This window comes from Oncorhynchus gorbuscha, linkage group LG23 (genome assembly GCF_021184085.1).
Source record: "Oncorhynchus gorbuscha isolate QuinsamMale2020 ecotype Even-year linkage group LG23, OgorEven_v1.0, whole genome shotgun sequence".
Classification (NCBI taxonomy): domain Eukaryota; kingdom Metazoa; phylum Chordata; class Actinopteri; order Salmoniformes; family Salmonidae; genus Oncorhynchus; species Oncorhynchus gorbuscha.
In genome coordinates this window covers 57,741,714-57,769,512 of record NC_060195.1, presented here as the reverse complement: position 1 = coordinate 57,769,512, position 27,799 = coordinate 57,741,714, and the positions used below count along the sequence as shown (strand labels likewise).

Genomic DNA, 27,799 nt, shown 5'->3' with positions numbered 1-27,799 from the left:
GCATCCATCTTGGATTCCCCTCCATCAGAAATGAACAGAGATCACTTGACCTAATGTCACCTGTTTCCCCATCGGGTAAAGTTCAGCCAACTCTTCCGGCTCTACGGTGATCAGGTTAGCAGGAGCCACAATGTTTCAGGCAGGACCTGAAACAGAACCAGACATCCTAATGAAGATAGGATCGCCAGAGGTGCACAATACATGTTCAAAGCCTCTCTCATATAATGAGCTCTCGCCGAATGCCCCCTCCTATTCTGCTGAACTTAATACTGTTAGTGTGGGCCTCACAGGTCTCAACTCCAGTAAAGCAGGGCCTGGTGGATTGATAGGCTATTAACCCATTCCCTGTGCTATCGTTAAAGGGACGCTCAGCAATTTAGCCAGGGCATTCACAAACATTAAAACCCAGCAACAGATTAATTTGCTGTTGTTTTGTTCCGAAGCAGCCCCATATCCTCATGAGTAATTGGTGAGATTAGATCATGGTGTCCCCGGTCTATCTATGTCTACTTTTCAAGAAAATGGCCTAATAAGTCTTGTTGGGGACCCTAACAAGACATGGGGAAGCAGATGAAAATCAATTCAATGGTTAGAGGCAACAGGAAATTATGTGGACTTGGGTCCCTAATTCAATCAATTGCAGATAAAGGCGAAAACACATTGCAGGTGCACTCAAAATGTTTGTCAGAGGCTGCGTTTTGACAGGCAGCCAAAACAGACCAATCAGATCAGCTCTGAAAAAGAACTGATGTAAAAAGATCTGATGTGATTGGCCAAAATACCAATTAGTGGAAAAACAATGAGAATCGACCTGTCTGTGTAAATGCAGCCAGAGTGTTAATTGTGACAAAACCAACACACCACATATCAGGTCTTAGAGATCCTATATGGATTCTATGTGTATTTCTCTGCAAATTAACTACAAAAACTACACCTGCCCTTACTGTGTTTACATTATGTATATACACATATAATTTTCCACTATGTATGATTGATTGGGTCTCATTAACATTTTCAAATGTACTTTTTGAAATTGTACAGCAATACTGTCACCAATACATGTTGTGGTCGTCAACTTACAGCTCTCTCTGGCTGGTCTCTCTTTTGATAAGGACAAGTAGAGGATATTAGTTTCAGGTTGCAGCGGAGGCCAGGGACACAGCCACCTGAAATGTCTCACTTCCTATTTTAATATAGTCTGTCCCCAAACTCCCAGAACACACTAGGTCCTGTCTGTCTACCACCTCGCTTTTAATGACCTCTGTCTGTCTGGCAGAGTGAAGTAGAAGACGGTTAGACAGAGTGCAGTAAGGCTTGATTCAACCCCGCCGCATCCCATGTGGCACCCTGTTCCCTTTGTAGTGCACTACTTTTAACCAGAGCCCAATTTAAGGAATAGGGTGCCATTTGGGATGCAGACACTGTTAACACCACTCCTAAGACGGATGACAGATATCACCCGGCGCCCATTGAACTCGTCTGAAGATGTTTGTGTTTGGATTGTTGTTGTGAAAGATGAAATTAGCTTGTCACGATTCTGGCTGACAGGAAGTAGAGGGGAAGAGAGCGACTGGAGGCTGACGAGAGTGGCTTTACTGAGGGTATTGTGCTCATTTACTGGGCTAGAGACACAGACCCTGGACATCTGCTTTGCTAGCACACGTGACCACCCTCCCAAATGATCTCACCAGTCGGCACCACCGAACAGTTAATGATTCAGCAGCGCAGGTGGCGACACTTCAGGCTGAGGAGTATGTTTCACCCATCCCCATGTGCTACAAAGACACTGGAGAGCCTGTCCCATAGCTTCTTACCATCTCAAAATAGGAGTGCCTGACCTAGGATCAGGATCCCACTGTCCATGTAATCTAACAGTCAAAACGGATCCTCAATCAGCACTCCTACCCTGAATCATGCCAGCTCAGTAAAGATCAGACCAGAAAACAGCGACGCAACAGAAAACATTTTAACACAATGTAAGGGGAATAAACTAGGAGAATTGAGCGGTCGTGGTGAATGAGACCGGCGGAGCTGACGAGGGCAAGTGTATTTCTCATCACATCGACAGGTTAACTGTGTGTAAAAGATGCTCCTCCATTAAATCCCTCATGGGGGCATTTTACTCTGCAGATGGGGAGTTGTAATCATGCTTGCTTGATAAGGAAGGGGAGGCAGGGAGGGCGACGTGTGTAGTGTGCCTTGGTGCAAATAAATCTCTGATAACAGTAACAGTAAGTGGACAAACTCAAGTCAAAGCAGTGTAGAACAAACATGTGGAAACTCTACAGAGGATTCGTGTGGGCAGTGCATTCACCTTCCCGTATGTCGCGATTATATTGAATTTGACAGAAACTACTGTACTACAACTTTGAATAACATTCCAATAGCGCCATTTTTCTTCAATTAAAGCAGGGTTTCCCAAACTCAGTCCTGGGGCCCCTCTTGGGGACACATTTTTTTTCCCCACCTAGCACTACACAATTGATTCAAAGCTTGATGATGAATTGGTTGTTTGAATCAGCTGTGTAGTGCTAGGGGAAAAAACTAAATGTGCACCCAGGGGTGCCCAGGCCTGAATTTGGGTAACCCTGAATTAAAGTACTTTACCAATGACTTCAAAAAGTTGCTGCCATAAATGTACATTGTGTTATTTGTTGATAGTGGCTAAAGTGGAACTTAATAATGTCCTATCAAATCAAATTGTATTTGTCACATGCGCCGAATACAACAGGTATAGTAGACCTTACTGTGAAATGTTTACATACATGCACCTTAACCAACAATGCAGTTAAGAAGAAATAAGTGTTCAGAAAGTATTTACTAAATAAACTGAAGTAAACAATAATCAAATAACAATACATTTTTTTTTTAAAGACAAGATGTACTCTGCTATTTTCTTGCGTCTGAATTCTACAAAACTGTCAAATATCTATTCGTCCATTATACCCTGTTTCAATTAAATACGTCTTTGTGCAGATCTTTCTGTCATAGTCTGTGAGTGTACTGCACCACCTCAACAGTTAATTGCCGGAGTTGCCAAAGCCTATGAAAGAGGCTAATGTGCAATGACAGAGGTGCACTTAGCCACACAAGCGTGAACTGCTAATTGCAGCAACGCCTTGTAAGATTAGTTACAGAGAACAGGCTTTAAATTGTGAAATGTAGGGTTGGAATCGTGTATGGCATGTTATCCAATAGATTTGAGCCGTGTGGAAAACAGTTTCCTACATCTCCAGTGAAAGGTGACTGCCTGGAATGAAACCGGTGAACCGGTGAACCACTTCATGTATAGGCATCACTTAAAGTGATAGTTCACCCCCAAAATCAATATGTGTCAGGTGTTTTCCTCCCTCAGACACGGTTGAAAGTCGACCAGAGTCAACAACAGATATGTAGGCATGTCCTTTTTAACACTATTGACATGGCGCCCAATGTATGGCAGTGTTACTATACTTGGTTGTGGTTCAAATGTGCTTTTAGCTTTTACAGTGATTTTTCTTTCTGTCTTTTACAGTTAAACCAACGCTTATCGACGTTGACATATACGTCAATAGCATCGGACCTGTATCATCAATAGACATGGTAAGTGAAAATCTCTCTCTCTCTCTCATTATGAACATAATTTGATTACTTTGTTTTTCTGTGCTGCTTGAATAAAGGTCAACTGTGGGCCAAGCGAGTTAAGGCAAGATACGTTCCATCATCTTTCATATCCCCAGTGAGCTGGGCTGCACAGACAGGAAAGCAGTTGTATCTGGTGGTGAAGTGGGATGTGTGGGTGTTGGAATGAGAAATAGAGCCTGTGGTCACAGTGCTCAGACAACCTGTTATACCGTAGTCACTGTATCGGTATGTAAATGGCTCAAATGTAACTGGCTCAAATGTACATGACTAAACTTTAAATGTTTTCTCAGAGTCGGGCCTTGCATTGTAATACTTAGTAGTGAGAGCATAATGAATATTGAATACATATGATTGTGTAATAGAACTCTGGCATCCACTGTAGTAAGAACAACCCTTAGTGTGTTATTCATGATATACATCGGGGTGCTTAAGCCTTGTTGCTTATTTACTTAATCAATCTTATATGTGATATCCCTATGTTTTGTAATCAACTTCATGCCGGTCTTGGGTAGTATAGTGTGCTGTCACCTACTAGTGAGTCACCAGACCATCACATAACTGAATGATGTTCACCCCACCTTGGATTTTTACCTGATTTATTTCAGGTACACCGTGATTGGTGAGTCACACAGATCTCCACCACGATGTAAACTTTGGCCAGACTACGATAGCCTATAGGAGCATCCCACGTCCTCCCTTAGCCCCGCCCATGTAACTGTTTGTCCTGGCAACATTACAAAAGCCAGGAAGAAAATAAAAAACAACAGATTTCTTCAGCTCGACTTGGCTGCAAAACCCCCCGTCACACTTCAGTGCACCCCGAGCGTCACCCTGTGAACTGAGGTGCCTCGAATGTCCATTTAACGCATTTAGATCATCAGAACTCTGTTTCTGGAAGACAAAGCAGCAGGTCAAGTTGATGGGTTGTATGGGACAGGGCATCCATATTGATCATCTACTATAATTGTTACTACCTACAGTAGGGTTAGTAGTCAATGGACTCACCCAGGTATGATGTTCTATGGACATAGTTAGGGATCTAAGAGAATGATAATATACATGTTATAATTTGGAACTTTGTGTCATACCCAATAATAGAGTTGAAGTCGGAAGTTTACATACACTTAGGTTGGAGTCATTAAAACTCGTTTTTCAACCACTCCACAAATTTCTTGCTAACAAACTATAGTTTTGGCAAGTCGGTTAGGACATCTACTTTGTGCATGACACAAGTAATTTTTCCAACAATTTTTTACAGACAGATTATTTCACTGTATCAAAATTCCAGTGGGTCAGAAGTTTACATACACTAAATTGACTGTGCCTTTAAACACCTTGGAAAATTCCAGAAAATGATGTCATGGCTTTAGAAGCTTCTGATAGGCTAATTGACATCATTTGAGTCAATTGGAGATGCACCTGTGGATGTATTTCAAGGCCTACCTTCAAACTCAGTGCCTCTTTGCTTGACATCATAGTAAAATCAAATGAAATCAGCCAAGACTTCAGAAAAATAATTGTAGACCTCCACAAGTCTGGCTCATCCTTAGGAGCAATTTCCAAGCGCCTGAAGATACCACGTTCATCTGTACAAACAATAGTACGGAAGTATAAACACCATGGGACCACGCAGCCATCCTACCGCTCAGTCTCCTAGAGATGAACATACTTTTGTGCGAAATGTGCAAATCAATCCCAGAACAACAGCAAAGCACCTTGTGAAGCTGCTGAAGGAAACCGATACAAAAGTATCTATATCCACAGTAAAACGAGTCCTATATCGACATAACCTGAAAGGCCGCTCAGCAAGGAAGAAGCCACTGCTCCAAAACCGCCATAAAAAAGCCAGACTACGGTTTGCAACTGCACATGGAGACAAAGATTGTACTTTTTGGAGAAATGTCCTCTGGTCTGATGAAACAAAAATAGAACTGTTTGGCCTAGAGGTCGACCGATTTAATTGGAATGGCTGAGTATTTTTGGACACCGATTTTTGCAGATGTTTTATTTTTACACATTTATTTAATCTTTATTTAACTAGGCAAGTCAGTTAAGAACACATTCTTATGTTCAATGACTGCCTAGGAACGGTGGGTTAACTGCCTTGTTCAGGTGCAGAACAACAGATTTTTACCTGGTCAGCTCTGGGATTCAATCTTGCAACTTTACGGTTAACTAGTCCAACGCTCTAAAAATCAAAACACAGAAGTATATATTTTTAAACTTGCATATTTAGCTAAAAGAAATCCAGGTTAGCAGGCAATATTAACCAGGTGAAATTGTGTCACTTCTCTTGCGTTCAATGCATGCAGAGTCAGGGTATATGCAACAGTTTGGGCAGCCTGGCTCATTGCGAACTAATTTGCCAGAATTTTACGTAATTATGACATACATTGACAGATTGTACAATGTCACAAGAATATCAAATCAAATTTTATTTGTCACATACACATGGTTAGCAGATGTTAATGCGAGTGTAGCGAAATGCTTGTGCTTCTAGTTCCGACAATGCAGTAATAACCAACAAGTAATCTAACTAACAATTCCAAAACTACTGTCTAATACACAGTGTAAGGGAATAAAGAATATGTACATAAGGATATATGAATGAGTGATGGTACAGAGCAGCATAGGCAAGATACAGTAGATGGTATCGAGTACAGTATATACATATGAGATGAGTATGTAAACAAAGTGGCATAGTTCAAGTGGCTAGTGATACATGTATTACATAAGGATGCAGTCGATGATATAGAGTACAGTATATACGTATGCATATGAGATGAATAATGTAGGGTAAGTAACATTATATAAGGTAGCATTGTTTAAAGTGGCTAGTTATATATTTACATCATTTCCCATCAATTCCCATTATTAAAGTGGCTGGAGTTGAGTCAGTGTCAGTGTGTTGGCAGCAGCCACTCAATGTTAGTGGTGGCTGTTTAACAGTCTGATGGCCTTGAGATAGAAGCTGTTTTTCAGTCTCTCGGTCCCAGCTTTGATGCACCTGTACTGGCCTCGCCTTCTGGATGATAGCGGGGTGAACAGGCAGTGGCTCGGGTGGTTGATGTCCTTGATGACCTTTATGGCCTTCCTGTAACATCGGGTGGTGTAGGTGTCCTGGAGGGCAGGTAGTTTGCCCCCGGTGATGCGTTGTGCAGACCTCACTACCCTCTGGAGAGCCTTACGGTTGAGGGCGGAGCAGTTGCCGTACCAGGTGGTGATACAGCCCGCCAGGATGCTCTCGATTGTGCATCTGTAGAAGTTTGTGAGTGCTTTAGGTGACAAGATGAATTTCTTCAGCCTCCTGAGGTTGAAGAGGCGCTGCTGCGCCTTCTTCACAATGCTGTCTGTGTGAGTGGACCAATTCAGTTTGTCTGTGATGTGTATGCCGAGGAACTTAACTTGCTACCCTCTCCACTACTGTCCCATCAATGTGGATAGGGGGGTGTTCCCTCTGCTGTTTCCTGAAGTCCACAATCATCTCCTTAGTTTTGTTGACGTTGAGTGTGAGGTTATTTTCCTGACACCACACTCCGAGGGCCCTCACCTCCTCCCTGATAATCAAGCCTACCACTGTTGTGTCGTCCGCAAACTTGATGATTGAGTTGGAGGCGTGCGTGGCCACGCAGTCGTGGGTGAACAGGGAGTACAGGCGGTAAGCAAATTGGAGTGGGTCTAGGGTGTATTTACACTTAGGGATGCCACCTGTTAGATGAAATACCGAACGGTTCCGTATTTCACTGAAATAATAAACGTTTTGTTTTCAAAATGATAGTTTCCGAATTCGACCATATTAATGACCAAAGGCTCGTATTTCTGTGTGTTATAATTAAGTCTATGATTTGATATTTGATAGAGCAGTCCGACTGAACGATGATAGGCAGCAGCATGCTCGTAAGCATTCATTCAAACAGCGCTTTCATGCGTTTTGCCAGCAGCTCTTCACAAGCACAGTGCTGTTTATGACTTCAAGCCTATCAACTCCCGAGATTAGGCTGATGTAACCGATGTGAAATGGCTAGCTAGTTAGCGGGGTGCGCGCTAATAGCGTATCAAACGTCACTCGCTCTGAGTCTTAGAGTAGTTGTTCCCCTTGCTCTGCAAGGGCCGTGGCTTTTGTGGAGCGATGGGTAACGCTGCTTTGAGTGTGGCTGTTGTCGATGTGTTCCTGGTTTGAGCCCAGGTAGGGACGAGGAGAGGGACGGAAGCTATACTGTTACACTGGCAATACTAAAGTGCCTATAAGAACATCCAATAGTCAAAGGTATATGAAATACAAATGGTATAGAGAAATAGTCCTATAAATACTATATTAACTACAACCTAAAACCTCTTACCTTGGAATATTGAAGTCTCATGTTAAAAAGGAACCACCAACTTTCATATGTTCTCATGTTCTGAGCAAGGAAGTTAAACGTTAGCTTTTTTACATGGCAGATATTGCACTTTTACTTTCTTCTCCAACACTTTGTTTTTGCATTACTTAAACCAAATTGAACATGTTTATTTATTTGAGGCTAAATAGATTTTTATTGATGTATTATATTAAGTTAAAATAAGTGTTCATTCAGTATTGTTATAATTGTCATTATTACAAATAAATGTTTAAAAATTGTCAGATTAATCGGTGTGAGCTTTTTTTGGTCCTCCAATAATCAGTATCGGCGCTGAAAAATCATAATCGGTCGACCTCTAGTTTGGCCATAATGACTATTGTTATGTTTGGGGGAAAAAGGGGGAGGCTTATAAGCCGAAGAACAATATCCCAACCGTGAAGCACGGGGGTGGCAGCATCATGTTGTGGGGGTGCTTTGCTGCAGGAGGGACTGGTGCACTTCACAAAATAGATGGCATCATGAGTTAAGAAAATTATGTGGATATATTGAAGCAACATCTCAAGACATCAGTCAGGAAGTTAAAGCTTGGTTGCAAATGGGTCTTCCAAATGGACAATGACCCCAAGGATACTTCCAAAGTTGTGGCAAAATGGCTTAAGGACAGACAACAAAGTCAAGGTATTGGAGTGGCCATCACAAAGCCCTGACCTCAATCCCATAGAACATTTGTGGGCAGAACTGAAAAAGCGTGTGGGAGCGTTTGACCCAAGTTAAACAATTTAAAGGCAATGCTACCAAATACTAATTGAGTGTATGTAAACTTCTGACCCTCTGGGAATGAGATGAAAGAAATAAAAGCCTAAATAAATCGTTCTCTCTACTATTATTCTGACATTTCCGATTCTTAAAATAAAGTGGTGATCCTAATTGACCTAAGACAGGGAATTTTTTTCCTGGGATTAAATGTCAGAAATTGTGGAAAAACTGAGTTTAAATGTATTTGGCTAAGGTGTATGTAAATTTCTGATCTTTGACTTCTGACAGCTTTATGTGTTGGGTTTATATAGTCAATGAAGGCTACTCACTCCGACATGATATTCTATGTTCCTGGCATGTATTCTATTGTTATGGTTTCTGTTTAAGCCATATATACAGTATAAGCCTAGTATGTAGTCACCCAGACCTGATGTTCCATCGGCATTGTTAGTGATCTAAAGAGAAGGAGTCTTTTTTTTTTTGCCATCGAATGGTTAGGGTTTATTTACACCGACGGGACTGAGTCCTCAGATGGTTCAACGTCACTGAAGAAGATAGTAATCTAGGACAGAGTGCGATGGGAGCATGTCTGATTAAGTACCATTATCTCAGAGCGCAGTGGTCATAGTTGCTGGTGCTATGCGGAAAAGAGAGCGCGTCGAATCAGTTGACCAAAAGAGGACACTATGCCACAGTAATCTCGGGCCTACAGTCCATCAGTCCATGTGGTGCCATTGAAAAATGACGGATATATGATGTTATTTGGTGCATTTTCGCTGTGTGAAAACAGATGGTGTTAATATGAGGAATCAATATTCTTCCACAGGGCATGGTTATTTGTTATGTTCCACAGGATTAGTGCCAATAAAGACAGAAAGGTTCTGTAGATCTTATGTCTGATTTGTTTTCTCTCCTCAGAATGAAAATAAATTGATTGAGTCTACCAAAATGTCTAGCCCAGATAACGGGTTACATAATGTTAACTAGTGAGGAGCCACCCAACAGCGAGGAAGAGATGTTTGACGATGCCATGTTTAAAAATGGAGTGCATCTAAGATGTGACACCAGGTCTCAGGGGAACAACAGTGGATCAGTGGGTAGTAGTGTTTACTCGACCAACAGACGACTCGTTCTATTAAGCAGTCTGTCTCACCTTAAGTCTCTGATAGATCTCTAAAGGATTGCATCATGACATCTGTCTCAATATCCACCCTGGGGCGGCAGGGTAGCCTAGTGGCTAGAGCATTGGACTAGTAACCGGAAGGTTGCAAGTTCAAATCCCTGAGCTGACAAGGTACAAAATCTGTCGTTCTGCCCTTGAACAGGCAGTTAACCCACTGTTCCTAGGCCATCATTGAAAATAAGAATTTGTTCTTAACTGACTTGCCTAGTAAAATAAAGGTTAAAAAATAATAATAAATAAAAATATTTTAAAAATACCACTTATATTGACATTTTAGTAATTTAGCCGACGCTCTTATCCAGAGTGATTTACAGTATCATGAGTGCCTTGCTCAAGGGCATAGACAGAGTTTTCACCTAACCGGCTTCGGGATTCAAATCGGCGATCTTTCAATGACTGGCCCAATGGTTTTAACAACTAATATTCATAATTTGGTGTGTATTCTATGCAGTGTGCTAGTAGGAACATTAGACTTCGTCTACCCTCCTCCAGATTCCAATAGATTGTTAATGGATTATATGGCGACTATAGGATTATATGAAGGCTACAGGCTCGGATCGTATCTCTCCTTTCTAATAATTGGTGTCATCGTACCTCTGTCATCAGAGCAATGAGCATAGGAAATATTTTGCGTGTTGGATTCCATTAGCTTTGGTATCCAATATCCATACACATGCAGCTTGACAGGTGTCAACTAGGATTTACAGTTACAATTACTGTAACAAAACACAGGAACGCAATGGGTCCCTTGGACTAATCCAATACCATCCCTGTAGTACATATCAGAAAAGAAAAATGTGAGTTTTCAACATTGTTTTTCATTGGCATGTTTTCACAGATCCCCCAAGTATCCACACATTCTGAGTTTCTGGATCGTAAGATTTCAGCCACAATGACACCTGTTTTTAATGACACCGGTTTCTCTGTGTACACGTTGAATTATTGACACATTTTGTTTGAAGGGACATCTTCACAATTCTCTGTGGAAAGGAAATGCTATTTTTAGGCTATATCTGGGAGGCTCACTCTGTGTCCAAGGCAACGGGGCTACCCGTAGCAGAAGCCACAGCCAGCCATACACAACATGCAAAAGTTCAAAGATCTCTACAAGCAAGCTGCCCATTGTTGGCCAACCTTTTAACACTGACCTTTTGGTCCCTTCTCACTGTAAAGCCTTTCTATAGAAAATATTTTTTAAATGCAACAAAAAAAAGAAGTTTGGCTTGACAATGACAGCAATGGAGTAGGCAAGGTCAAAGAGATCTGGGACCAGGCTAAATAAACAATGTAGAATAGAAATATGTGTGTGTGTGGAAGCAAGTGTAATGAATCATACACAAGTCTGTGAGTACTTCTAATGGGTTGATATTGTGGATTTGCAGATCGTGGCATTGTACTGTAAAGCTGTCAGTCCTTGGAGCATCTTTTTCCCCTCACTTGACCTCTCATAATGTGGCATTTGATATGCTCATTTTAGTGCCTGCTGTTGGACTCTAAATTCACGAGGGGCGCTTAGTGTTTGCCTGGAAGTTGCGCTGTGGGAGTAATTCTTAGCCTTGTAACCGACGGACAGAGAGGCCAAGGCACGTTCGTAAGTTACCTCTTTCTAACATGTTTCATTTGAACTCACGTTCATCGCGGTAAGACTGTTGCTTTGCCTTTTTTTCTCGTCTTGTAGCATCAGTCATTAAAAGCGTGGGTGTGAGCTTTCGTAACGATTTCCATAATAGTTAATGACACAGAACGAGGAAAGATGTGTTTTTTTTTTCCTTCCTTACATTGATAAGCTGTTTGAGCACAGCGTGTCTTTTTATAACCAAATATGAATCGCCAGAGTGATGATTTGAACAGTAGTAATCATATCCCATTCATATCCCGCTGTTTATGGCCCTCATCTGAGGTAGATAATGAGGCTTTTTCTCAAATCTTTACATTTAGTGTAGAGATGGAATAGACTCCAGGGTAGACTTAATTTGGAAAACGTAGTCCCCTACAGGCGTGTTAAGACCTTAATTAGAGACCTAGGCTACTCATATGCCTGGATTGATTAGCTCTTCCCTAATGTGTGGATTTTAGTACTGGGATCCTAGGGACTTCCAACTCTGACATCACCACTTTGATGTTGACATTTTAAAATGGTTGAAGGTAAGGGTTAAAGTTAGTGTAGGGACGCCCCAAGGATCCCGGATAGCACTAACCCTTGTAAAAGAGACTTGGATCTCAGTGCGACTTCGCTGTGTACACAAAGGTTAAATAAATACCCTGAATTCCTGTCTGATGACATAGTAGTCTACTGTACGCACCCTCGTGATGTAAGGAAGCCAGGTCTAACAATAGGAATCAAGTCATTTTCGTGTGTTAACTATTTTTTTCAAGACTATGAAATGTCATTGCAGTCTTAAGGTTGCAATGAATTTACTGAAGTGAAACTAATTGCGATGCTTCTGAGGGAAATATCTATTCATATTTATACAGTTTATTGACCTTCATCTTACATTTTAAAGGGTATTACAGGACTACACAGAGGCTGTTAGAGGGGGAGAGAGTGGAATAAATGCATACTTGGATTTTTAAAAAGATTTTCTTAGAGATTAATCACTGATTTCATGTCACATTCATCTTCATAACTTAACTAGTGAGAAACTCATGGGTGAAATAACATAGTTAAAATGTTAGATCAGCATTATTAATTCAAATCTAGTCATCAGTAGGTAAGTGATCTATCTTATCTGTGATACTAGTTTGTCTGATCAAGCCCGTTTCACTTCATTTCTCATACATTAATGTATGCCTTTTAACAGATGCTATTATCCAAAGCAACTTCCAAGTCATGCGTGCATACATTTTTCTTAGGGTTGCCCCGGCGGGAATCAAACCCATAAACCTGTGCTATGCTCTACCAACTGAGCCGAACAGGACCTTATATATTACAGTGGCTATTGCCTGGGAGGCTTGAAGGAATAGACTCTTTAGACTGACGTGTTGTGTGATTGACTGTTCTTTTACTCCTTAAGGTCATGGTAACAGCTACCGTCGTGCTGCTCCCATCACACTCTAATTAGTGCTGTATTAAAGTCAGGTCCCATGTGCCTGTAAAAGTTTCCAAAAGGTCACCCGTCAGAGTCAAGATGCGGTTTCTGGGGGACGTCAACATAAGGGATTAGGAAAAGAGAAATGCTTCTATTTTAAATGTTAAGGCAATTTATAATTTATTCTTGTCTTATCATATAATCATTTATGGTATGTTTTGTCTAAGAGAACAAGGGTCTTGTCTCGTCCTGTCTCTATGTTCGGGTAGACCATCAACACAGCCGATCTGCAGCTTCTCTCAATTAAAAAAAAAAATGAACATCCATGACTGTGGATTGTGGATTATTTTTCCCCTCCAGAGTTGGGACCGAAATGTATCATAAAAGATGAAATATGTATAATATATGTAGGTTAAAGGTCAGTTTCTTCTGTTTTGTTGCAGGAATACGAAATTGACATCATTTTTGCACAGACGTGGATCGACAGCCGTCTGCAATACAACAGCACTATGAAGATCCTGACTCTCAACAGCAACATGGTGGGAATGATCTGGGTCCCTGACACCATCTTCAGAAACTCCAAGAACGCAGACTCTCACTGGATTACGATGCCCAATCAGCTTCTGCGTATTTGGAACGATGGGAAGATATTATACACGCTGAGGTAAAATAAGTGGCTTTTCTTTATCAGATATCACAGACATTGTTGTTTTGAACAGCCAGCACACTTGGTACATTCGATTTGCACACTCGAGTACACTGTCTTCGGGAGATCATGCTTTTTAGGGCATAAATGTCATCCTTTCAGTCCTTTTTTTGCTAAGTTTTCAACCGTGGATTCACCTCTGCTGAGAAAAAGAGAGACATCACCTGCTGTTTGCATAACTGACTGAGGTATTCCCTTGGCAACAGGCAAAGCACAGGACAAAGGAAAGAATGTGTGGGCAGGTTAATTATTGTCAGGACTGACCTGGCTGGCTCCCCAAGGCGGAATCATACAAGATCAGCCATTCTCAGTGAGCTTTATCGGTTAGTGTATTATCTTTGAGCATTATTGTTTGGCATTATACATTATATGGGCATTATCACTGAACATTATTGTTGAGCATTATCACTGAGCATTGTTAGTTAACATCATATAATGCCCATAATGTCTATACACACACCATCATATACATATATATTTATATTCCGGACTCCGACATTGCTCATTCTAATATTTCTCTATTTCTTAATTCCTTTCTATTTTTTATTTATTTTTTAGATGTGTGTATTGTATCGTTAGGTATTACTGCACTGTTTGAGTTAGGAACATAAGCATTTTGCTTCACCCACAACATCTGCCAAATATGTGTACGTGACCAATAAAATGTGATTTGATTTATCGGTGATGCCTATTGTTGAGCATTATAATTGAGCATTGTCAGTGAGCAACATCAGATTGCATTATCAATGAGCATTTTCAGTAAGCATTCAGTTAGCATTATTCATCAGCGTTATCATTGAGCAGATCTATAAATATTCTCGAGTGGCATCCTGGTCTGATTAAAACAATGGAGTGACTCTAAGCTCTCATGAATTCCTCTTCACTGTGACCTTCAGTCAAGCCAACGTAAACAAGACTGACGTTTTATCAGTGAGACGACGGAGGAAGAGGAGGAGGAGGAGGAGAAGAAGAGAAAGAAAAGAGGAGACGAATAGGGCAAAATTCAGTCCGATGACCTACATAACTTTGGGACGAGAGCATTTCTAAATCCGTTCATTTTTCTTAACTAGTCTGTCAGAGTTTGTTACTCAAGGAAAATACCAATTTGCAGGGCTCACCAGACTCGGTGGCGACCAGCCGGCCGGCCGACCCTCAATCTCCAGCTCCCTGGCACTGGCAGTCATGTCAGGATAATAGGTGGCCCATTAGGTCTCTCACAGGCATGCAACAAGGTGCCAGTTTGTTAACCCCGCAATCGCTCATTCTTTTCACACCAACAGAAAAATGGAAGCAGCATTATGGCTCTATGTCTCTGTCTCTTTCGCAGCATGTGCAGTATGTGAGAACAACACCAAGAGCCAGCCTTCCCTTATTTCACACCCTATGCTGTCTTCATCAATAAATTACACGTTCACATCACCAGTGGTGTATGTGTTTAGCGCAGTGGTGGTGGTTGTTGTTGTTGTTGTTGTAGCACTGCTCTCTCAGAGCAGAGGTGAACTATATGTGAGAAACGATGGCAATGCTCACTCAAGGCCTCTCTCTGACTCGTGCTGTAGGTTGACCATCAATGCAGAGTGCCAGCTGCAGCTCCACAACTTCCCTATGGATGAGCACTCCTGTCCCCTGGTCTTCTCTAGCTGTGAGTATTGTACGGCCAGGCAATCACGTCACCCATTCCTATGTCATATATTTTGTATAAACATATAAAAAAAAATATTAAAAAAAAATGGGGAAATCATATATTTAGTATATGAACAATACATCAGGACACATCGTATTTCATGTAGATGTATGAAAAATACATGAGAAGTAATATATTTCATATGGATTGAATAATTGACGCCGCCACATACCCTGGATTATTTTCTTCAATTGTAACACAATAAAGCTTGAAGGATGACTTCTGTTGCGATCCTTTTGAAGAGGGAAGGGGGGCGTGCGGGTGCAACAAGGTTCGGCAGCAATGGTAGTGGCAACAAACAATGACGGACAAAATTGTTGTTTCATACATTGTGCAAATTAGTACAGTTTCCTACTAAACATCTTCGGACAGGTATATCTCCCTCGTCTCGCATACTCCTAATATATACAGAACAATCAATGTCTTATATATGCACAAGACCATCACAGTATGATACACAATAGACACCAAAAGCCAGACCATAATATCCCGGGCATTTTCTTCTCACCCGCGTACTGTAGTCTTACTTACTCACTTTTATATAAACGATGGAGGTACCTGAAATGAACGCCATTGGTCACTACAAGGTCCATTGTACTAGATCCAAATGATACCGTGTGTATTCTGTCACAGTATGAGGTCGATGCACATACAACTGTTTTGTGTTGGAGACTTGTTGGGCAGATTCTCTGAAAGGTGTGTGTATATATACATATATATATATGTATATGTATGTATGTATGTATGTATGTATGTATATATATGTGTGTGTGTGTAGCCTGAAAGAGAAGGATTGTTTGCAGCTTTTCAAGAGAATGAGTGAGTCACCAATGTGAAAGCTTGATGCAAAGTTATTCTGTACCTCTATACGTTCTTTAAAGCCACATTGAAAACCAGGCTTTCTGGGCAGTCCATTAACAACACGACAACAGCACGTCACCGGCAATAAAATGGGACAAAATTCAGTTCAGGCAGAATGGCAAGTGAACATAGAGCATTATTGTTAAGTGAAACAGAACACTGCATTTCTACCCTTATTAAGGATTGGTGGGAACAGGATGTGAAAGCCATGCATGCCGGACCTAATGGATTTCCAGCTGTTTCCCAGATAAAGACCTTGATCCTACTTCTATTCAGTCTACAATAAATCCCCCCCTGATTGCCCAGACACAAATTGAGCGTGGTCCTGGTTTAAAAAGCATGCTCAATAGAGAATAGGCTTAATCTCTGTCCTGGAAACAGGGGGTCTGAAGAGTTAACTTAAGCAAAACGGGAAAACTCAATCCAGTCCTCCACACCACCCAACCAACTGGCTTGACAGAGCCAACCGACACATCCTCGCTGTTTGATGTTTTCACTTACCCCAGGGAAAAGAACATTGGACATGTGGCGTGCTGTGTTCCCATGGCGATAATGACTGCAGGTAGCCTAGCGGTTAGAGCGTCGGGCCAGCAATCGAAAGTTGCTGGTTTGAATACTCGTGCCGACAAAGTGAACGATCTGCCAATGTGTCCTTGAGCAAAGCACATCATTTGTTCTAAGGGCACTGTACTGCTATGGCTGACCCTGTAAAACAACACATTTCTCTCATAGGAGTTTGGTGGCATCTTAATTGGGGAGGACAGGCTGGTGGTAATGGCTGGAGCCGGAATGAGTGGAATGGTATCAAAACACATGGTTTCTATGTGTTTGATGCCATTCCATTCATGCTGTTCCAGCCATTATTATGAGCAGTCCTCCCCTCAGTAGCCTCCACTGATTTCACTGCACCTTTTATTAGATCATCACTGTGGACTTTCTCACCTTTCAGATCTTTAAACGGATAGTTATGAAATTACATATTTGTTTCCTTACCCTGTAAGCAGCCTAGAGATGACAGCAATCCATGCTTTGGTTTACCTTTCCTGGCACTGTTTCCAAATGTTCATGTTTTAACATTTGTGGCACAAATCCCATTCAAGTCACGAGACCGATTATTACACATTTTTGTACATCGTCCAAATCATCCCAAAGTATCTTAAATGTATTGTGAAGCTCAACAAAGTCACTTATAGATGATTTGAACATGAGTCGCGGAAAATGCTAATATCGGTCCCATGACTTGAAAGGGATTTGCGCCACAAATGCTAAAACGTTAGCATTTGGAAACAGTGCCAGGGAAACTAAATGTCACGACTTCTGCCGAAGTCGTTGCCTCTCCTTGTTCGGGCGGTGCTCGGCGTTCGACATCACCGGTCTTCTTTCCATCATTGATCCTTTTTTCATTTTCCATAGGTTTTGTCTTGTCTTCCCACACACCTGTTTTCAATCCCATTCATTACCTGTTGTGTATTTAACCCTCTGTTTCCCCTCATGTCTTTGTCAGAGATTGATTTGTTGTCAGTGTAGTGTGATTGTTTGTATAGGTGTGCATCAGGTCTTCGTACCCATGTTTTGTTTGTTTGTACATTTATTGTTATGGAGCATACTCGTGGAACTTTATTAAAATACTCCATATTTAAACTCCATTTGACTCTCCTGCGCCTGACTTCCCTGCCACCTATTACACCTATGCGTGACACTAAACCAAAGCATGGATTGATATCATACCTTGTCCATAGCATGGATCATACCTTGTCCAATATACTGCTTACAGGGTAAGGAAACCAATGTCATTTTGTAATTTGGGAGGAAGCGCATCGTGCCTCAATCTAACGTGAAGAATTCCAGATAAGAGATGAGTCATTGCTGTCCATTGAAGTGTTTATATCCGACCAAACGTAGAGCACAGTGGATATAGGCTGCTATACAAGGATTCATAGACATGGCCCTTTTACATTCTCTTTGCTTTGACCCAAGCTGTTATCTGTGCAGAGGAGGAGAGAGGAGTTTGGCTGGGCTGTCTACCATGGCTCGTTTCTGTGTAACCTACAGTACAGAGTGGGATATGTCAATAACTGACATTTACCAGTGAAGAGTCAGTCCTACCTACAGTCCTACTGACTGTACTCCTACCATCTTAATGGAGATGGCAGACTATGTGGTTTCAGTTGTGTATTGGGTATAGTTCATGTGGGCACGTTAAGGAGTCGCCTAGACGCTCCCATATATGGCGTGCCCGCCCCATAGGTGTAAAGGTTGAGTCACCTGCCAACATGGCGTTCATGTTTATTGCCTGCACCATGGAGTAAATAGCCTAAACTTGCCTTTCCGCCTCCTCGCTATTGGATTGTACTTTCACTATGTCACGGACATACTGAACACGAGGATCCGAACTAGAATGTTCAAAGAGGATTCAAGAGTCAACAAAATGGGCTCCCGAGCGGTGCAGCGGTCTAAGGCACTGCATGTCAGTGCTAGAGGCGTCACTACAGACTCTGGTTTGATTCCAGGCTGTATCACAACCGGCCGTGATCGGGAGTCTCATAGGGGGGTGCACAATTGGCCCAGCGTCGTCCGGGTTAGAGTTTGGCCGGGGTAGGCCGTCATTGTAAATAAAAAAATGTTTTAACTGACTTGCCTAGCTGAATAAAGGGTAAATAAAATTGGATTTTCCTTTTCTGATGTGATCATGGCTTTTTATGGGAAGATTAAGGAGTTTGTTGAGGAAAAGCATAGCTCTTGGGAGGAGTGTGTTGAAAGGCTGGAAGGTTTTTGTTGCTAATGACATTGAAAATGACTAAAATAATTGCACTGTGCTGCTCTGTGTGTGCGGAGCAGTGACGTATTCTACACTGAACAAAAATGCATCATATATACAAAAGTATATATTTGAGTCACACCCGTTGCTGATAGGTGAGGAAAAAAAATGAGCACGCAGCCATGCAATCTCCATAGGAAACATTTGCAATAGAATGGCCTTACTGAAGAGCTCAGTGACGTTCGTCAAATGTCTGCCCTGCTGGAGCTGCCCCGGTCAACTGTAAGAGCTGTTATTGTGAAGTGGAAACGTCTAGGAGCAACCGCAATGAGTAGGCCACACAAGCTCACAGAACGGGACCGGCGAGTGCTGAAGCACGTAGTGCATAAAAATCTTCAGTTGCAACACTCACTACTGAGTTCCAAACTGCCTCTGGAAGCAACCTCAGCACCAGAACTGTTTGTCAGGAGCTTCATGAAATGGGTTTCCATGTCCGAGCAGCTGCACACAAGCCCAAGATCAACATGCACAATGCCAAGCGATGGCTGGAGTGGTGTAAAGCTCGCCGCTATTGGACTCTGGAGTGATAAATCACGCTTCACCATCTGGCATTCTGACAGATGGATCTGGGTTTGGTAGATGCCAAGAGAACAGTTTGGGGAAGGCCCTTTCCTGTTTCAGAATGACAATTCCCCATGCACAAAGTGAGGTCCATACAGAAATGGTTTGTTGAAATCATTGTGGAAGAACTTGACTGGCCTGCACAGAGCCCTGACCTCAACCCCATCGAACACCTTTGGGACGAATTTGAACGCCGACTGCGATCCAGGCCTAATCGCCCAACATCAGTGTTCGACTTCACTAATGCTCTTGTGGCTGAATTGAAGCAATCAATTCCCTTCAGCAATATTCCAACATCTAGTGGAAAGCCTTTCTAGAAGAGTGGAGGCTGTTATAGCAGCAAAGGGGGGACCAACTCCATATTAATGCCCATGATTTTGGAATGAGAGGTTTGATGAGCAGGTGTCCACATACTTTTGGTCATGTACTGTATAAACTCAGCATTGGTTTCATGTTTCATGAGCTGAAATAAAAGATCTCAGAAATATTCCATGTGTACAAACAGCTCATTTCTCCCAAACAAACACACATTTCTTTATATCCCTGTTAGTGAGCATTTCCACTTTGCCAAGCCAATCCATCCACCTGACATTTGTGGCATATCAAGAATCTGATGAAACAACATTATTAAAGGTGCACCTTGTACTGGAGACAATAAAAGGCCACTCTAAAATGTGCAGTTTTGTCACACAACACAATGCCACAGATGTCTCATGTTTTGAGGGAATGTGAAATTGGCATGCTGACTGCAGGAATGTCCACCAGAGCTGTTGCCAGAGAATGTAATGTTAATTTCTCTACCATAAGCCACCTCCAACATTGTTTTGGTAGTACGTCCAACCGGCCTCACAACCGCAGATCACGTGTAACCACGTTGTTGTGTGAGCGAGCAGTTTGCTGTCAACGTTGTGAACAGAGGCAGTTGGGTTATAGTATGGGAAGGACAACAAACTGAACTGCATTTTATCCATGGCAATTTGAATGCACGAAGGTACTGTGAAGAGATCCTGAGGCCCATTGCCGTGCCATTCATCCACCACCATCACCTCTTGTTTCAGCATGAAGATGCACGGCCCCACGTTGCAATGATACGTACAAAATCCTTGGAAGCTGAACATGTCCCAGTTCTTCCATGGCCTGCATACTCAGACATTTCACTCATTGAGCATGTTTGGGATGCTCTGGATTGAACTGTACAACAGAGTGTTCCAGTTCCTGCCAATATCCAGCAACTTCGCACAGTCATTGAAGAGGTGTGGGACACCATTCCACAGGACACAATCAACAGCCTGATCAGTTCTATGCGAAGGCGATGTGTTGCGCTGCATGAGGCTAATGGTGGTCACACCAGATACTGACTGGTTTTCTGACCCACGCCCCTACATTTAAAAAAAAAAGTATCTTTATCTGTATTCCCAGTCATGTGAAATCCATGATTAGGGCCTAATGAATTTATTTAATTTGACAAATTCCCTTATATGAACTGTAACTCAGTAAAATCTTTGAAATTGTTGCATGTTGCGTTTATATTTTTGTTTAGTGTACATTAGGTTCTCTACTTGCTCCGGCCCTGCCCACTGCTAAGAGTTATGAAAACATAGTGTCATGTTTGAAGTGGCCTTTCAGCCCAGATCCGTCAGATATTGTGCAGAGATTCTATTTTCATAATTGTAAACAAAATACAAATCAGAATATCTCCAGTTTCATTGCTGGTCTGCGCAGGCTTTCGGTGCACCATAATTGGGAGCTTTATCTTGGCCAGGTCGCAATTGTAAATGAGAACTTGTTCTAAACTTGCCTATCTGGTTAAATGAAGGTGAAATAAAAAAATAAATACATTTTGGAGATCAGCTGGAGCCGATGCTGCTTGACAGAATTGTTAGATGAGTCTATTGGCTGAACCCAATCTGATATTTAGAGTGGCCGAGGGAAAAGCCTTGGCAGCTGAGACTGCTGCAAATCATGCCTGCCTGCTTCACCATGAAAGACCAGGGGCCTCATTTATGAACGTTTATAAACGTTGCGTAGGCGCAAAAGAAGGTGTACGCCACTTTAAGCAAACGTTGAGATTTCTAAACCAAACTTGACGGGAGAATGTGCGGTCCTCCACGGACATTTTGACCCATACGTGCGCACATAACCTGGAGAAACTGCGACCCCCGATGGCAGAAATTGATACCATTGTGTAAAATAAATCAAACTATTACATCTCATGTATTATATATGAAGAGTTCCCTGGAGTGCACACAAAAAAACATGATTTAGGATAATAAATACAAACGGAGATATCTGTTTTTGCAAAAGAACCCCTCAAATATGTTGTACAGTTTAATCGAATCATATTTCATTGGATCTGTAATTATTAAACAATAGTTGCATGTTGTGACATTTTATTTTCATAAACAGTTTGTGCACAGTTTCATATATGTTCGTTGCGCAGAACTGTCAATGTGATTTTGGCCCAGTCATTGTCAGTTACAACCAGGGTAAATAACACACCTGAAGGTGTTACGCAATTGGGTATCTTTGACAATCCAATGGGTGGGTATAAAAAGGCATGCAATTACAATGTGTAAAGACGCACAATGGCTGCTGTTGGAAGGTGTGGCGAATGGAAGAATTCGGAGAGAGACAATTTTCAGAGACCAGACAGATTTACTGGCCAATAATGAGGAGTGGTTTATGAGCCGGTTCCGATTACCAAGAGCTGTTCTCTTGGAGTTCTGTGTTGTAGTGGGCCCAGCATGACAGAGAAGCACCCGCAGAAACCAAGCCGTGCCTGTCCCACTTCAAATCCTTGGCAACCTCGGTTAATAGCGTCGTTGGTGTCCCTTTGCGTTTGCAGGACTGCATCTGTGAGGACACGGCCGCCCGGGGGTTGTGACTCACGAGGTGCGGTGGAGACGCCAGGGGGTGGGCGCACTCAGCTCCTGCTCAGCTGCAGCACCGCCGACCCCGCTGGAACACGCAGCGACTAAAAATAAATGTCAATTGTTTGTAAATAAATGTGTAAACACAACGACAATCCATTTGGTTTACTCTTTTCAAACGAGGGAATACTAATTACATACCTGGGTCATCCCGTGCGTCTTGCATGTCCGTGTCCACCTCCGTCACTACTCCACTCTGGAGGGACTCCCCTATAATACTGGCAATCGCTCATCAAGGGGCTTGAGCTCCGGTGGCACAAACACTTTGTCTGTGTAAGGCTATGCGCCTTTTTGGCTTCCACTTTAATGTTTGATAACATCTTATTTCTGAGAGAGTCTGAAGTTCTGAGCCAGCGGCATTCACAGCGTCCGCCACATGCTGACACTCTGAAGCCCCGGGGCAGCAGGGTAGCCTAGTGGTTAGAGTGTTGGAGGTTCAAATTCCCGAGCTAAAAAGGTACAAATCTGTCGTTCTGCCCATGAACAGGCAGTTAACCCACTGTTCCTAGGCAGTCGTTGAAAATAACAATTTGCTCTTAACTGACTTGCCTAGTTAAATAAAGGAAAAATAAATACAAATTGTAATTCCCACACTTTTCCACCAAACAATGTATTTTTTCTTGCTTCAACCTCCCCTACAAGATCTTCCGTTTCACACTGGGTGAAATGTCTTTTTTTTTTTAAACCTTTCTGTCGGGATTTGTTGTCATGCAGTCAGTATGGATGAATATTAATTTGGGGTGTTTCCCTATCTATGGGCGTTAAAAGGGTAGGACAAGACGTGCGCCAAATTTCAAGTTGATTGTGATTTATAAAGGGAAACTGGCGTGGGAAGTGTGCGCACACTGTGTTATAAATCAGAATATTTTTGTGCGTAAGCACTTTCTGTGTGTCGTCCTTACTCCACATTTTGACGTGAATCCTCCTCACAGTTTTATAAATGAGGCCAATGGTCCTCCAACTGTGCCTGACATTCATCTCGCTGAACGTAGTAGTAGGCCGGTGCGCACGGAGGGAGGGGAGAGGGGGGGGGAGTCCAGAGTCCAGAGAGGACTTCGGAGCCCGTTTCAGATGTGGAGGTGCCTCTAATTCCAACAGCTGTAGGTTTAGTGTTGCAACCTGTCACTACTGTAAATGGAGCGGACATATACTGTAGCTCGACTTTGATTGACAAAGGTCCCAGTCCCAGGCCTCAGGCAGCTCAGTCATGCCCACTAGGACCCCACAACAGACACACTTGGTAAACTGTCACCCAGACCCTGAGAAGTATGTTGTATCTAGTATCCATGCGAGGCCACAGCCTGAGAGGGAGAAGTCCATTTTTGCTGCACCCAGTGTTGAGTTCCAGAGGTTCCACATTGACAAGGATGTCATGCGACCAACCCAGGATAAGGTAAAGGCCATAAAGGCCTTCTTCCCAGAACAAGTCTGAGCTCCAGTCGTTTCTGAGGCTTCTCAACTTTTACAACTACTTCCGGCTTGATAAAGCTACAACCCTGGCATCGCCTACTGGACCCGGCCACTCCCTGGAGTGGGAACGACACTCATGAAGAAGTCTATAGAGGCTAAGCAGCTGCTGCAAGCAGATGGGCTGCTAGCCCACTGATGATAGGAAACCCCTGTTACTGGTCTGTGAGGTGTCTCCATATGGGCTCGGTGCCTTGTTTAGTCATGTGGAATCTGATGGTCGGGAGGCACCTGTGTGCTACGCATCTAGGACCTGAACTGTCACTGAACAGTACTCTGCATAGCCGGATAAATAGGCCCTGGCGACCATTTTTGCTGTCAAGAAGTTCCATCAGTATTTGTGAGGTCGCCATTTTGTGGTCTACACCAACCACAAGCCCTTGCTGGGCGTGCTTCATCATATGAAGCCCATGCCCCACAAATATTTTCACTTGCATGGTCAGATGGATACTGGGACCCCATAGTTATGAGCTCAGCTATCATCCAGGGAAGCAGTTGGCTAATGCAGATTCCCTGAGTTGCCTGCCACTCACAACCTCTCTGTCCAGGCAGATGGTGCCTGATGCCCTTCCCTATGCTTCTAGGATAGCCACACTGACCTCCAAGGACCCTGTCCTGTCCTGAGTTATTCGCTGGGTGCTGCATGGATGGGCCTCTAAAGTTCCTGGCAGAGAGTTTGGGCTTTAATGGTATCGTCGGAACGAGCTGTCGGTTCACAATAATTGTGTGTTGTGGGGCAGTCGGGTTGTGGTACCTGGCCTGGCGAGGGAGGGGGTCCTTTCCATGCTGCATGATATGCATCCTGGAATAGTGAGGATGGCCTGGGATGGACATGGACATTTAGGCTGTGGTGCGCAGCTGTGTCACCTGTCGGGAGTCACACCATGCTCACCCAAGGCTGCCTTGCACCCATGGGAGTGGACAACAAATAAATTGTGTCTTCATATAGACTTTTCTGGGCTATTCAAAGGAAAGACTTTTCTCATTATGGTAGATTCCCATTCAAAGTGCATGGAAGTAGCCATGGTCATCTTGATGCCCTCTGGTGCTGTAATAAGCACCCTCCGTTTGCTGTTTGCCATTCATCGGTTGTGTGACGTCCTGGTGTCAGATAATGGAGCTGCCTTCACTTCTGCGGAGTTTAACGAGTTCGCTGGGCGGAACTGAATCAGACATGTCACCACAGCCCCATAACATCCGCCCTCCAATGGCCAGGCTGAACACATGGAACAGGGAGGCTCTGTCTATGATCTCGGTGGGTGTCTGGCAGACCTGACTGTCAAGTGTCCTGCAGTCTCAACATGTTATGACGGCCTCTACTGGGAAGAGTCCAGCCGAGCTGTTAACGATCAAGCGGTTGACAACTGCTTTAGATCGGCTGCACCCGGACATGGCAAGTGACATGCGTCTAAGGCAGGAGGGTGATGCAGACAGGGGGCCGTGATCATTTAAGGCATTTTCTACCTGACGAGTCTGTGTACATGAGGAACTACTCTGGAGGCCCTATGTAGGTCCTTGCAGTTGTGGAAGAAGCCAGTGGACCGGTCTCTTACAGGACTCGGACACCTGACGATCAAGTGTACCGCCGCCGTGTGGATCAGCTGCAGGGCCACGAAGCTGCAGCCCCCTTTGCTGCCCCCTCTATCATTGGCCTGGTTGCCCTGGACACCACGCCTTTAGGAGGAAGTGCCAACTCCAGAGCCAAACCCTGATACCCAACTTGCAGCTGAGCCCTAGCCTAAACATACCTTTCTGCCTCCTCGTTAATGTATTGTATTGTAAATCAAATCAAATCAAATTTTATTTGTCACATACACATGGTTAGCAGATGTTAAATGCGAGTGTAGCGAAATGCTTGTGCTTCTAGTTCCGACAATGCAGTGATAACCAACAAGTAATCTAACTAACAATTCCAAAACTACTGTCTTATACACAGTGTAAGGGGATAAGGAACATGTACATAAGGATATATGAATGAGTGATGGTACAGAGCAGCATACAGTAGATGGTATCGAGTACAGTATATACATATGAGATGAGTGTGTAGACAAAGTAAACAAAGTGGCATAGTAAAAGTGGCTAGTGATACATGTGTTACATAAGGATGCAGTCGATGATGTAGAGTACAGTATATACATATGCATATGAGATTAATAATGTAGGGTAAGTAACATTATATAAGGTAGCATTGTTTAAAGTGGCTAGTGATATATTTACATCATTTCCCATCAATTCCCATTATTAAAATGGCTGGAGTTGGGTCAGTGTCAATGACAGTGTGTTGGCAGCAGCCACTCAATGTTAGTGGTGGCTGTTTAACAGTCTGATGGTGTTGAGATAGAAGCTGTTTTTCAGTCTCTCGGTCCCAGCTTTGATGCACCTGTACTGACCTCGCCTTCTGGATGATAGCGGGGTGAACAGGCAGTGGTTTGGGTGGTTGATGTCCTTGATGATCTTTATGGCCTTCCTGTAACAACGGGTGGTGTAGGTGTCCTGGAGGGTAGGTAGTTTGCCCCCGGTGATGCGTTGTGCAGTCCTCACTACCCTCTGGAGAGCCTTACGGTTGAGGGCGGAGCAGTTGCCGTACCAGGCGGTGATACAGCCCGCCAGGATGCTCTCGATTGTGCATCTGTAGAAGTTTGAGTGCTTTTGGTGACAAGCCAAATTTCTTCAGCCTCCTGAGGTTGAATAGGCGCTGCTGCGCCTTCTTCACGACGCTGTCAGTGTGAGTGGACCAATTCAGTTTGTCTGTGATGTGTATGCCGAGGAACTTAAAACTAGCTACCCTCTCCACTACTGTTCCATCGATGTGGATAGGGGGGTGTTCCCTCTGCTGTTTCCTGAAGTCCGCAATCATCTCCTTAGTTTTGTTGACGTTGAGTGTGAGGTTATTTTCCTGACACCACACTCCGAGGGCCCTCACCTCCTCCCTGTAGGCCGTCTCGTCGTTGTTGGTAATCAAGCCTACCACTGTTGTGTCGTCCGCAAACTTGATGATTGAGTTGGAGGCGTGCGTGGCCACGCAGTCGTGGGTGAACAGGGAGTACAGGAGAGGGCTCAGAACGCACCCTTGTGGGGCCCCCGTGTTGAGGATCAGCGGGGATGAGATGTTGTTGCCTACCCGCACCACCTGGGGGCGGCCCGTCAGGAAGTCCAGTACCCAGTTGCACAGGGCGGGGTCGAGACCCAGGGTCTCGAGCTTGATGACGAGCTTGGAGGGTACTATGGTGTTGAATGCCGAGCTGTAGTCGATGAACAACATTCTCACATAGGTATTCCTCTTGTCCAGGTGGGTTAGGGCAGTGTGCAGTGTGGTTGAGATTGCATCGTCTGTGGACCTATTTGGGCGGTAAGCAAATTGGAGTGGGTCTAGGGTGTCAGGTAGGGTGGAGGTGATATGGTCCTTGACTAGTCTCTCAAAGCACTTCATGATGACAGAAGTGAGTGCTACGGGGGGCGGTAGTCGTTTAGCTCAGTTACCTTAGCTTTCTTGGGAACAGGAACAATGGTGGCCCTCTTGAAGCATGTGGGAACAGCAGACTGGTATAGGGATTGATTGAATATGTCCGTAAACACACCGGCCAGCTGGTCTGCGCATGCTCTGAGGGCGCGGCTGGGGATGCTGTCTGGGCCTGCAGCCTTGCGAGGGTTAACACGTTTAAATGTCTTACTCACCTCGGCTGCAGTGAAGGAGAGACCGCATGTTTCCGTTGCAGGCCGTGTCAGTGGCACTGTATTGTCCTCAAAGAGGGCAAAAAAGTTATTTAGTCTGCCTGGGAGCAAGACATCCTGGTCCGTGACTGGGCTGGATTTCATCTTGTAGTCCGTGATTGACTGTAG

At 43.4% G+C, this 27,799-nt stretch overlaps 1 pseudogene; it reads left to right on the top strand.

Annotated features, from left to right (window-relative positions):
* Nucleotides 1-27,799, top strand: part of LOC124011178 — a 45,109-nt pseudogene that overhangs the window by 7,035 nt on the left and 10,275 nt on the right.